We start from the raw sequence: 13,762 nt of genomic DNA on the forward strand, positions 1-13,762 counted from the left end.
TTTCATTTCTGGAGATCGACTGCAAATTCCTGACCATGTGTGGTCATTAGAGCTCCCACCGGGGCTGAGAGGAGCCGTGAGCCCTCGCTCTCAGGCTATGGTTATAGCTGAGCGCGCTGCCCTGCTGCCCAGCCTGCCCAGACCCCTCCTGCACCATCCCCATGTGCTGCCCACAGCTGCCACGTGCCCTGCCCCAGAAGTGACTAACACAGATCCTCACACTTACAAGCACTGTGTCAAGTGTTTTGCTGGGAGCTAACTCAGAGTGTGATTTTTCTGTTGGATTTCCCTTGCCAGGTGACTGCTCCGACATCCAGGTTAAGCTTTGTACTCCTGTTGTCCCAGAGCTGCTTCCTAGCATCTTGTCTCATGAGTCTCCTTTCCAGCCCATCTTCTTGTCAAGCTGTCTTTGCTGCTTGCTCCTGCGACACCTTTTCCCTTTGTGTGATTTCCTCTCTGGGCTTCTGTTACTTGTAGCCACATCTAAACCCTGCCCAGGCTTCAGCAGCCATCCTGCTGCTTCTGCTCTGTGTCCCAGCAGGTCTGAGCTGCCTGCTTTCTCTGCACAGCCCTTCTCACTAGTTGCATCAGGATATTGTATTTTATTGCATTTTATATCTCCTACTCTATTTTCTCTCAGTTGCATGCATGAGGGAGGCCCTTAACTCACAGGTCCTCTCCCCGCTGTCCTGCTGCATGCTGAGATGATCTGAAAAAACACCAGCCTTATAAAACTCATATTATTTTGACCCAAACTGGGCTGTGCTGCTTAGCAGAGGCTAATTGAGTCACTTGGTAGTTTTGGTTCCCTCCGTTGTTTGTGAAGAGAAAAGGCATCCCCAGAGAACAATTCACCTCAAGTGTTTTAGGCCCGGATGAATCACTTTTTGGAAAGCGCTTGCTTTTCTCCTGCTTCTGCTATTTTCAGGCTCAAAAATTCGGTGTAGTCTTCAGACACTGACACCTCTATTTGATGTAGTCGTGTAGAGCAAGAATTGCACTTGGAATGGTGATGGTAAGGCGATAACAGCTTGCTAACTCTTCACTGTGACTAAACAAGGCACTAGTGGTGAATTCAGGGTGGCAGTAGCTCAAATCACAAATTCAGGCTTTCGAGAGGGACTGGAGAGCGACACTGCATGGTAGCCACTTGCTCCCTGGTCACACCATGGTAAATTCAGCATCAAACCATCCACGTCTGTATTCATGTGATATTTGCATCAGGCCATGAAAACAACTTAAGGTCTTGGGGGTCTTTCAACCTGAAACGCTGCTCACCACACCAGGTCAGCGTTTGTCTGTGCAAAGTCCTGCAGCAGCCTCTGAGCTCCCTGCCGTGCACTCAGGACGCAGCAGTAATAACAGATTGCTGCACATTTTGCTTGGTTTGTGGTTAATATACACTGCAACTGGGGAATTAAGCAAACCTATAAATAACAGCGCTTATGTATATACCTGAGCCTCCTGAGCATCGGACCACCTGCACAGAAACCACAGCTGCAGCCAAACACTTTCAGCCCCTCCAAGGAGACACCAAGAGCAGAGCAAGGTGGCCAGACCTCCTTTTTCACCCCAAAAAAGGGGGGGTGGGTGCCAGGCAGGTTCTGTGGGCAGGCAGGAGCTGGTGATGCTCGTTGGGACGTGGCCACTGGCAGTGTGCTCTGGCCATTTTCGGCATCCTCTAGGTGGAAGCTAGAGGTTACAGTTAGTTTTGGGGCTTTGAGATGGGAGAAGAGAAGGAGCTGGAGCTGTTGGTGAGGCTGCCCAACCCCAGCAGAGCTCAGCACCCAGCCTGGGCTCCAGTCACTGCGTTCTCCCCAGTCACACCATGGCAAAGGGGAGAAAGGAAGAGGGCTTGGGAGGGAAGAATGAAAATCTGCAATTAATGTATCAAATGGGAGGAGGAAATTGAATTTCCAGGGTCAGAGAAAGAGCCAGTGTAGCAATGCTGTGGAGATGTTAGCAGCTGCTCCTCTGAGCAGCAGGGTTCATCATGCCACGTGGTTTTCTGTGGCCTGGTGGAGATGGCTGGACACCAGCAGGCTCTGCCCTTGCCATGTCCCTCGTTGGGCAGGCTCCAGCATCCCCACAAGCTTGAGGTTTTTCTTTCTTTTGGTTCCCTCCCAAAGGAAGTTCCCCAAGCAAGGTTTGGGTGGTGATGGGTAGCAGGTAGATAAGGGACACTGAAGCATTACGTACACATATTTTGATGCATGAGAAGGTGCAGGCTCCATGTGAAGCTTCCTCTCAAGCATCTCTCCCAAGCCAGGTCTCTGCTTGGAGGGCTGAGCTTGTGTTTACAGGGTTTTCTCTCTGTCCCTGGTTTTGCAGGACTGCTAGGAGCTGCACACCCAGGGCAGCAATGTTGGTCCGGTCTGCTACAGGTGATGGACAGAAGCAGAGAGCAGACATTCACACACACAGGTGCCCACACACAGCTTGAGCTCATGAGCTTCATCCTAGGAAAGAGCCAGCGAAGAGCCATGGAGGAAAGGTTTAAAGATTTCTCCAGGGGTCTCAGTGGTGGCTCTGGTAATGTTGTTTCTTAGGAGTGAGTACATAATATTGCATACTTATATGTTTAAATCAGTCACAGCCTCTTTGCTTTCTCCACATGTAGATCCCATCAATAGCAGCTTTATGCAGGCAGGAACATAACCTGGGGACTTGAGCACCAACATGGTGTCAGGGGAAGTTGGTGCAAATTGCTCCATCGGCTGGACATTAAAGCAAGGAGTGATATCACTCTTAAAATAAGAAACCTAACGTAATGCGCTTTAATAGCTGAATAATTGCTGCAAGCAAAGAAGGAGGCTTTTGTGAAAGAGGATCACTGAAAACCAGGAGTGAGTGCTCATGACATCACGCCAATGCACAAGAGAAACTTTATTCTCATGGCTCCGCAAAAACGGCTTGTCAAGCTGCCAGTCCCAGATAACTCGGTGGGAGACTTTAGAGAAGAGTTAATAAGATGATTGATTTACAGCTGGAAAAAATTAAAGAGTCTGAAAATTGACAGACTGACATTGTTTGAAAGATTCATAAGAAGCCTCCCCCACTTCTCTGGAAAAGAGGGTCAAACGCTTCCTTCGGGGTTTTGCACCCAGGTTTGGAGCCCGCAGCATTTCCACAGGTATTCTGGGGACTCGCTGTCAGCTCCCCTTCATGGGAAACAATTGTGGAACTGTTATCATCTAATCCAGCCATGCAAAAATAGATCTAAAAAGTCTGCACCTTCTTATGAGAAGAAGTAGTTTTAAAATATTTTCATTTACCAGCTGTGGATTGGATCCAAAACCTTTATGAAACTTGTGCAGTCCTTATTGCAGGATTTGAGTGCAGCGTGTTTTCTTTACTTGTAAGGAAAAATTGTCAACTTTGTCTCAACTCTGTATATATTTTTACAGTGGTTTGCTAGCACGAGGGAAACCAAGGGTCCTTTCACAACTTTTGGAGCTGGTCCATCATGCTTTTTTAAGAATTTACTTTGTAAAGTACTTGTTCACATTGAAACACATGATTTATTGTTGATAGAAAAAAAAATCCCATGGTCATTGCATTGTGTTTTGCAAAGAAACAACCTTTATGCTTAGTGTGAAATTTCTCAGTCTCTATGGTGGAGTCACCTCCAGTTTGAGCCTCAGTTGTCTTCAGCAAAAGGGAAAGGTGTCCATCAAAAGTCATTATTGAGAGATGACACTTTTAAGTTTTCAGTCTTCAACCGCCCATCATAGCTGTTAAGAACAGGGTTTTATATTTAGTATCATTATGTTTGATCCGTCAGTCATACAGCTAATAGGGGACAAGTCTGGCTCTCAGAAATCTTTCATGGGCTTCCAAAGGCACATAAAACTTATTTCAAACTGTATTTGATTCAGACTGCACATGAAAAAAAAATCATAAATACATGTGCACGTTGAGAATAGTGATGTAAGACGTAATTAATAACAAGAAGAAGGATATGACATTTCAGATGAAGAGGAAGGAAAGGGCAATAGGGCCAAACATCAGCAATAGACACTTGGAGGTAGCAACAAACACGGTGACGTTATGTCCACAACTGAGCTCTGTTATTGGAGCCACTTAGGAAAGTGAGTGCCTGAAAAGCAACAGCAAGGCTGATGAACTCTCTCAGAAAAATTAATGTAAACTCTATGTTAGGTTTCACATGAGGTAAGTATCAAACTGTTTGGATTTTTGAGGCAAATAGAAAGGAGCAAGGTAAACTATAGCAGGAGAGCAGATGAAGAGGTTTGTCGGAAACTTTCTGGCGCTGCAGTTTCTGATAGGTTCTGAAGCCAGGTAACTTAAACCAACAACTTCTGCCCTTATTTAAGACATATTTAGATCTTATCTTCATTAGATAAACTCATCAGTGTATCGACAGCCTGATGAATTTTGGAGTCTACTGTAGTAGATCTACTTTTAAAAGTGGTGCTGAAAACCTCCAAAACAACCCAAAATCAACTCTCCCATGCTAGAAAATACCCCTTGGTTTTACCTAAATGGATGCTGACGTGCCACATTAATTTCATTTCCTCCTTTGGAATAAGAGCCAAGTGCTACACGTGATGGCTTTGGAGTAAGGAGGCTTTTGACAGCGTTTGGATTGATGCTCTCATAACTCAGGACAGTGCTGTCTGGGGGAAATCACTGTCTGAGAGATGTCACTGGGATGCACACTTGCTTGAAAACACCTTATCAGAGTAAGACAATCTTAATAAACTGAGTATGTGATTAGTAATCTAGCAAAGCATCATTCAGTAAAATCTGCAGAACAGCACATTTAAGGAGAATACCAATGTGCAAGTATTGCATCAGAATTAATTGTCCAAAGAACAGTGTGGTACAAAGGTGAATCACAGGCTAAGCATGGACAAATTTTGCAATATGATGTCAATTTACAGTCAGATCTCACTTGGGGATGTATGGAGAAAATTTCTTTGCTCTTCTGACATGTTTGAGGTTTTTTCCAAAACACCATGCCCCCCTTTGAATGCAGTACTGTCAAAAATGGCAGAAACAGTCTGGAGGTCTGCAGTGAGAGTGATGCAAGGTCCAGAGGAGAGGAGCGGGAGGTGATGCAGGGACAGCAAGGAGGTGCTGTAGGAAAATAATGTGGGAACCAGTGCCTTTGTGCTGCAGAAGGAAAAGAAAGAAAGAAAAAGAAGGAAAGAAGGAAAGAAGGAAAGAAGGAAAGAAGGAAAGAAAAAGAAAGAAAGAAAGAAAGAAAGAAAGAAAGAAAGAAAGAAAGAAAGAAAGAAAGAAAGAAAGAAAGAAAGAAAGAAAGAAAGAAAGAAAGAGAGAGAGAGAGAGAGAGAGAGAGGGAGGGAGGGAGGGAGGGAGGGAGGGAGGGAGAAAATGAAAAAAAAAAAAAGAAAAGGAGTGTTAGTGCTGACTTTTCAGCAGAGTTGTGAAGGAAGCAGCTCACACTCTTCCCTAACTCTGGAAAACTGAGAAAACCTCTGAACTCACAACAAAGCCTACCACAAGTGTTGCTTCCCTGTCTGGCAGCAGCGAGGAGGTGCACGGATGCAGGTCCACATCCAGCTCCAGCCCCAGAGAGGGCTGCAAGGTGCTGCCAGCAGCAAGGGATGTGGCACTGGGTCAGCCAGCTCCCAAAACCAGCAGGGAAGGGACAACCCCACAGCCCTCCTGGCCCATTTTCACAAGAAACAAGAAAGAGGGGCTGGACTATGGACACAGGTGCATGCTAAATACCACGGGCCCTCTTTCAGATTGCATAGTATCCAGATTCTTCATCTAAGACATTTTTAAAATGCCAGGTTATTTTTAATGAAAACATTTTTTTTCTCATAATATTATTTCTTAGAAAGCATTTTCTAGCCACAGAGAAACTTCCTTTTTCCTTGTGTCCTGCTTGTTGTGTTCTGTTCATTTTTCTGGAAAAGTGAGGTAAGATCACTAGTGGAGCAGGCAGGCAGTCCTCTCAGATGCCAGACTTATTTCTATTTATTTATTTTCTTAATTAAAAGCCCTACTAAAGCAGTAACCAGCAGCACAAGGGTGGGAGGCATGGAGAGATTATTGCTAAGGAGAGCAAAACTGGGGGATAAAATGTCTAGTTTTTGAAAAGTCCTTTCACAATGGCACAGTTCTCTCTGTCCACAGATGACAGAATAAATTAAAAAGTATTCCTGCCAGCTTTACAGATAGTGCAAGAAAATCTAAGGTTGCCTAATGGACTGGAATACAATCTCCATGTTTTCGGTTTCCTCCATTTTACCCAAATCATTCACTTCAATAATTAAAGGATAATGAGCCGAACAGTTTTCCCCTTTATAACCAGCCCTCTGTGGCTGGAGATTCAAAATAATAATTAAAAAAAAAAAAGGAAAAAAAAAAAAAAGAATCCTGTCTGGTGAACATGCCTGCAGATAATAGGAATATCTTTCACTTCCCCCTCCTGGGGCTCCTGGTTGCCATCCATCAGTCAGCTGCCACGCCAGGAGGTGTTATTAGGGACCAGAGGAGAGGCCGCCTTGGTGCAGGATGATCCATCACAGCCCATGTTCCCAGTACAGTTCCAGGCGTCCTCCTAGGAGATGGATTCATCTGTATCCACGTAGAGACCCTCATTGATTAGGTAGGAAGACAAATGGGCTAGCGCTAATTGCAGTGTTTCTTTAACTTCTCTTGACCTCTTCCCCCGTGCCATCACCTCTTGGGTCCGCTGCCTTGCCCAGCCTGTGGTGGGGACCAGGGGTGGTGTTATCCAAGGAGCAGTGCAGGAGGGGAATTTTGCAGAAGAGCTGCATTCCCTGCATGCTTAAAAGCCTGCTGGAAAACCCAGAACAGTTCAATTGGGAGAACATCCCAGTGGGGACACAGAGATGCCACCAGCAGCTGATCCAGGGACTCACCAGTGGTGCTCTGCCTCGTGCCAGAAGCTGGCCCAGGCCCATCTTTCTCCCACAATGATCTGAGCCCCTGTGTGCATCCTATAGACAGGGGCTGGGCTTCCACAGGAGCTGGGCTTTACAAAGTGAATTGTCACAAACATGTCACTAAAGACAACATCTGACTTTGCTAAGGGGGCAAAGCTCTTTCCTTCTGCTTCTCTCCTAAAAACTCCCCATGTCCAATCGCTTCCCCTGACCACAGCCTGCTGCCCATGGCCACTGGGGTGTAAATGAATTAGTTATGAGTTTTTCCAAGCAGTAAACTTTATTTTTATTTTTTTTTTTTCTCTAAAAAAACACAGCAGTATCTAACAGCTTTCCTTGCTGGAGTTTGGGAGCTTTTCAGAACCATAAAATATTTATTTTCATTTTTTTCCATTAGGTCTTAATTCTCAATATTTTATAAGAAGTTAAATTATCCAGGAGAACTGAGCTTTCATTTTTGGGCAGGAAAAAAGAAACACAACAAAAAGCATTTGCTCGATTAGAAAATGACCATCAAGCACAGCATGCAGAGAACATTTCTGAAGTAAAGACCCAAGTACAAACTTAAACCCTGAAGTGTTTCTTTTTTCCTTCAAAGAGGATCAGTTTTAAGAACAGAACAGATTGGGGTTCCTTTACTCTCCATTATCTTTCACCACAGAAGCAAAATTGTGGTATTTTTTTTTTCAGTGTACAAGCTCAGAATTGCCTCAGTCCGTGTCCCCTGCAAGGACAGATGTGCCAGAGCATCTCTGCTCCCACCCCAAATCCCATGAAGGGGGAATGGGAGAAAGAACCTGAAATGAGTGAAAACAGGCAAAAGGGCTGTGCTTCATCTGAGGATAGCCACCTATGCAAGTGGAAAAATGTGCAAAAACTATTCTAGATGTTGTCTCAGGAAAAATCTGTTTGGCCAGCACACAGGGTGATAATTCTGAGCTGCTTTTTGCATGGGCAGGGATTTTGCCTGCAAGAAAAGGGAGGAGGGATGGCCCCTGAGTGGTGCTGAGAGGACAGCAAGCGAGAGGTGACATGGATGGGAGAACCTCAGGGACAGCAAGTGAGAGGTGACATGGATGGGAGAACCTTACAGCCCTCAGCACAGCGGTGTCACTGGGGTGGAAGTGCCCCACTTTGTGCCAGCGTGGGCATGTGTCGGGCCCTGCGTAACCACAGAAAAATTTCTCCCACGCCCCACTTCTGGGCCAGGACTGGCCAGGCTCTCTGCTGACACGTCCAGGACAGCGTGGGGCCACGACGTGTCACCCAGTTGTCCCCACGGAGGACAATTCCCCCCTTCTGCCTCCCGCCTTGGCTGGGCAGAGGCTGGACGGGAGCTGCTGGCAGGGAGCAGCGCCCAGCGCCGCTAATGACCGATGCACGCCGCTGTGATGTTGCCTGGTGGGGCTGGGATTCGCCGTAACCATCCTCATTAATGGCCTGCAGTTAAAGGTTGTTAATTCCGAACTCACTTGTAGCCACAATTAAACTGTTTCCCTGGCTAGGAGGCAAAGCTGTGTTGGATGTAGGGAGCTTGGGGCTCATCCCTGCCTCTGAGGAACCAGTCACCACCAACACTATCTCCATCCCCACCCCCTCCTTGCCCTCCAATTTGGGAAATCATTTGCATTCTTCCTCTGAAAGCATTAATTGAGAGGAGAACAAATGGAGTCCCCGGCAATTTGAGCGAGCCTCATTACTGCCTGAGGGCTTGTTTGGAACCAGCAGCCGTCAAAACAACAATCGCGGCGCCCTGGCCCAGCACCAAAACTGTCCTGGGAGGGCTGGTGGGAGAGATGGGGGTTTTGTTCTCCGGGAGCCAGTTGTGCACCTTTAATGACGAACACCACAGCCAGCTCCCGGCTGATGGCTGCACAGCCTGCTGTCCCTTCCCCTATTACCAGCAACAGAAGGAAAGCCCCGGCAGGGCAGGGAGCTGGTGCTGTGCAGCACGGATCCCAGACAATGTCACGCTTCTGTGGCCAGAGACCACCCGCAGCAGGAGATGCCACTTGCAATTAGGACGCTGTGGTTTTCTGCCTCGCCTGGCTTCGCCCCGGCTGGAGGATAGCTCAGCCTGGTGGGAGGAAAGCTCTCTGCGGAGAGGGCTGATGTTCCTCCTGTTTCAGTGGCCTCAGGTTGTGCCAGGGGAGGCTTACATTGGATATCAGGAAGAATTTCTTCTTGGAGAGGGTGGTCAAGCACTGGAAGGGGCTGCCCAGAGAGGTGGTGGAGTCCCCATCCCTGGAGGCATTTTGGAGATGTGTGGACATGGCACTAAGGGATGTGGTTCAGTGATGGGACAATGCAGAGCAGGCTGGTGGTTGAACTTGATTATCCTGAACGTCTTCTCCAGCCTAGGTGGCTCCACAACTCTGAGTCTGTGCTGCCCTGCTGGAAGGGAAGGATGCTGCTCAGGGGCACCGGGAGGGCTCTGCAGCTTCCAGCCAGGCTCTGTGACAGCTCCCAGCAGCTTTCCCCTGTGCCCCTCATCCTGCTGGCTCCAGCTTCTCATCCCTTGCTCCTCTCATTTCCCTTCCTTTTGTCCCCAAAGTCACAATTTCAGCTACTTTTGCACTCACTGGATGGTATGATCTAACCCAGTTTGGGGCACATTAGATGTGTTAGTGAGGTACAAAAGTCCGTGAGGGGAGATGGAAGGCAGGAGGCTGTCACCTAAAGATGTGCCTGCTTACCTCCATTACATCTGTGGAGATCAGCCCATTGACTTTCCTTCTGACCTCCTCATCTCACTGCCAGCTCTATGCTGCCTGGTAATTCTTGAAGGGGTGAGAAGCACATAAGGAAAGAGAAAGGTATTCTGGCAACAGCATCCAAGGCTGCCTGGACCCAGAGGCTTTGCTTGCAGCCCACGTCTGCTTTCTGCCAACCCCTAGGAGAAAGCTGGTGGAAAAAAAGCAACCACAAATCAGCAGAAGGGCTGAGGTTGCTGCTGCTTTCCCCTGATGCTGGACCAGCTCTGTGGGACAACCGCTGAATTCATAAGCAGCTCAGGGATACCCTTGCTAGAGGTAAGAGCAATCATTCCAACAGCTTGCTTTGTGTTTGCGCTTTGTAGCCTGTGCTGGAAGACCAGCACGCAAGAGCAAAGGAGCCATGCCTGGTGTGCCTGGGGAAGGAGACTTCCATAACCCAGGCTGTGTGTGCAGCTTGTCACTGATGCAGTTCCCATGCAAGTGCCCAGCTGATATCAAGTGGTCCTCAAATAGCCTAATTGTGTCTTTTTTTCTAAACATTTACAACCAACAAAATGTGCGTGTGTACATTCAGCTGAGGGCCAAGGAGAAAAGCAGCAGCTGCTCCTCGCATTCCTGCTGGATCTTGTATATATTCCAGTGCTTTTTAAAGCATCTATTTACATTTGTATTTTGGATCCCTCTTCACTTCCTTAGGAGACTTGGCCAAATCCAGCACTGGTGCAAAGAGGGTGCATTGCCCCAGCATCAGCGCAGCTGCTCTCATTGCAACCAGGCAGGAGGATGACCTGTTTGCTCTTCCCACCATGCATGCCTGCACCTCCTCTGCTGCTCATCCTTACAAAACCAGGCACTGCTGCTCTGCAGCCTTGCTGGAGCACCCAGACCATGGTCAGTGCTGGAGGACCCCATGCGAGCAGTGCTCTATACAGCAGTGCTTTGGCCAGGAAGACAAAGCTGCTGCAGGAGGGTTGTAGGATGCTGTATGGCTCATCTCTTGTCGACCTTTTTGGAGCAGTATTGAAAGAGCTGCTCAGCTTAGGATGTGATGGAGGGAAGTGCCGTCCAGCGGCTTCATGCTCGGCCAGTATTTCTATCAGATGGCATATGATGATTTCAGTCTTTCACTGCTTAATCTTGTCTCATAGCAGAACAAACCACATCTCATTTCCTGCTAAGTGTTCATTCAGATGAGGTATCATTGCCCAGAGAAGCAATTTTGCCAAACTGTTACAAGGAGAAAAAAAGACAGGCAATTGTGAGGGTCCTGCTGAGATAAAGCTCACTGCTGGGAAGGCTGAGTGCCATCGGGGTATGTGTCCCTGCTGTCCCCCGTGGGACACAGCTGAGACCTGTCCCTCCCAGGGCTTGGCACAGCCTTGCCTTCCCTTCCAGGTGGGCACTGGATTTGGAGGTGTTCCCCCTCTCTTACCTCACCTGCCTGGTCTCTTCTCCAACACTCCTACACTGAAGATTAAATTCCTTCTGAAAGGCAAAATCAAAAGCTTATCGATGTGAATTGCTGGAAGGCATGGACGTTGTTGACAAGGTGAACACCTCACACTGCAAAAAATGAAATGCATGGGGCTGCTGGGACTGGTCTGGGGAGCCTGGTGCTTTCTGAGTATTGCTAACAACGTGCCTCAGAGCCACAAGTAATTGAACAGCTGGTCAAGGGAAAGAGGAAAAGGGCACTCAGCTTCTGACTGTGTCTGGTGCCTTCTCTTCCCTCTCTGATCTTTTCCCTACCTTCACTTGGGGAGGATCCTCAAAGCAAACTGCATACGTTTACAATCCTGGTTTATTCCAGATGTTTTTCCTTTGAATGGAAAGAAAAAACCCACAACATACACTGACACACTTAATGATCCTACATATAAAGGAAAAAGGCTGCAAGGGAATGCATTTAAGGCCCAAACCACACAGGGTGCATTTTCATAGCATCGTTTTAGGACCGAGAGCACACTAGAATACTGTGTGAAAAAAATCCCTTGTTCCATAACCCCTTCCACAGAGACACAGCCCCATGAACCCTGGTGTCAACCTGGTACAACTCAGGGACCTGCTCCCCACTCCCTGAGCTCCTTCCTGTTCACTCCCACTCGCTGGTGCACCACAGCAGGCATCTCGCATGCTTGGTCACCTTAATGGCTCCTCAACAGTAGAGATGTAATTGAATTAGCTTGTTCAAAAACAAACTTGGAGATGAAGAGAAAATAGGCCTGGTGTGTTAAGCATAAAAAAATTCATCACTTAACAGTGACATTAAAAAATGTTGTTCATTACTTATTTTCCAACTGACCAAGCCTGATCTCTGATGGAGATGTAGGGAATTCCACTAATTCTCTTTTAATCTTTCCCCTTTGCATGATGGAAGATGGGAACCGCTCACCAGAAACACAGCCCTGGGCTGGTGAGGAGGTGCAATTCTTTACAAGAGATGAACGCGTGTTTTGTCTTCATGCAGCATCAATATGAGCAGAGACTGAGACAGAGGGAGAGCAACATGCAGTGGTGTTTGAATCAGAGCACAGGTTTTAATTTGGAGGCTCAGAAGAACCTGCTGATTTGCTTTGCTCCCACGTGGCAGCACCACCAAAGAGGACAGAAGGTCTGAGCAGTGTAGAACAGCATAGTTTCATAGCAGTTAACAGCACGAGACCAAAAAAGCACTGATTTTTGATTCAACCCCCCTTGATGATCCGTCCTTTTTCTGCCTTTGTGAATCTGTGATGAACTCCTAAAAATGTGAGTTTATTTATGCTTGCTCATTCCTGTGTGCCTGTACTGGCTGTAACCATCTGGTTTCACCTGTGTGGGCTGTGCTGCACATCCTATATTGGACCCTGCTTTTATCTCTGGAATTCACAAATAAACTTTGGGGAAAAAAAAAAAAAGAAAAAAAAAAAAAGGAAATGGGAACTTTGATGATGATGACAATGCTGTACCCCATCACCATTTGGATCACTTGTGCACTTTTATTGTTGCTTTATTTTCTTCTTGCTCATCTTTTGAAGCTGTCGTGTCTGTGCTTTATTCCATATGCAGAAGCATTTGTGGCTGATTCAGTGACTGCCAAGGTGTTCGCTTTTGTAAGCAGATGTGCTCTCGGGAGAATGTGCATGTGTTTTTGTGTAGTATGTGAGAGGACACGCTGTACCACAGACTGAGAGCAAAGTGGCACAGCACTTTTATTTCTGCCTGGCTCTGTGCCACTGCCACCATGGGGCTGCATAACGTGTGCCCACAGGAGCAGAGAGTGAGCCCCGTGGCAGGGTATGACCCTTGCTGCTGAACCACAGCCTGGGGTGCTGCTGGGGGACTACCCTGGGCAGAGATGGGCTGTGGGTGCTCCTCATGAGTATATACATACATCCGTAGGAGCTGCAATAGGCCTTTTCCTCCTAAGTCCTATACATCTAGAAAAGACAACCTCTGCTCCAAAATGCTCACAGCAATACCTGCTAAGTGCCTTCCTGCAGTGGTTACAAGCTAGATTAACCTTATACCAGGCAATTCAATAGTCCAGTGCACATCCCAACCCAGTGCTTGTGCTGCTTCTGGGAGAAGAGACACTGTGCTGTGCTTCTGGGACTGCACATAGCACTTCCCTAACAGTTCTGCACACAGCTGGGTGCGTTTGCATGCTCTTGTCCCATGTTGTATATGGATTCGTGCCTGTTCATGCCAGAAAAAAAAAGGAGCATCTTTACATCACCTGGTTGTACGTCATATGCATGTTTGAGTTTGCGCAAGTGGGCTGTGTCTGCAGCAGCTGTCACGCATGGCCCAGGACCTGGAGCTGGGGGGATGATTGCACCATTTGGGGCTGTGTTCAGCTGCTTCCTCACAGCATGTGTGGGAGAGCTGCCCTAACTGTTCCAGGAACGGCAGAGATTTCTGTTCCTTCTAATACCAGAGCGCTATCTCCCATCAGTCTTGAGTGGGGACAGGAGTGGAGCTGTTACTGTGGGGGTTACATTTTATTGAAATGCGGGGGATAGGCAAATGAGTTTCATACTCCCTGTTTTGGTTCAGCTAATAGGAGAGGCCAATACAGAGCTGTTCCCTGAAATGGAATGGTTGCCCCCTGGGGTCGCATCCCGCTGCCTCACCAGCTGGCCATGGTGACCCCAG

The 13,762-nt window shown here is 47.5% G+C and overlaps 1 long non-coding RNA gene across 1 annotated transcript in view; it reads left to right on the forward strand.

Annotated features, from left to right (window-relative positions):
- Positions 1–13,339, forward strand: part of LOC311421082 — a 36,530-nt gene extending 23,191 nt beyond the window's left edge. The window contains exon 2 of the long non-coding RNA XR_014684687.1: positions 12,003–13,339. This is a non-coding gene — a long non-coding RNA (uncharacterized lncRNA). The remainder of the gene's footprint in view (positions 1–12,002) is intronic.
- Positions 13,340–13,762: the final 423 nt, after the last annotated feature.

The sequence above is a fragment of the Aythya ferina genome (assembly GCF_964211825.1).
Source record: "Aythya ferina genome assembly, chromosome: 18".
NCBI lineage: Eukaryota > Metazoa > Chordata > Aves > Anseriformes > Anatidae > Aythya > Aythya ferina.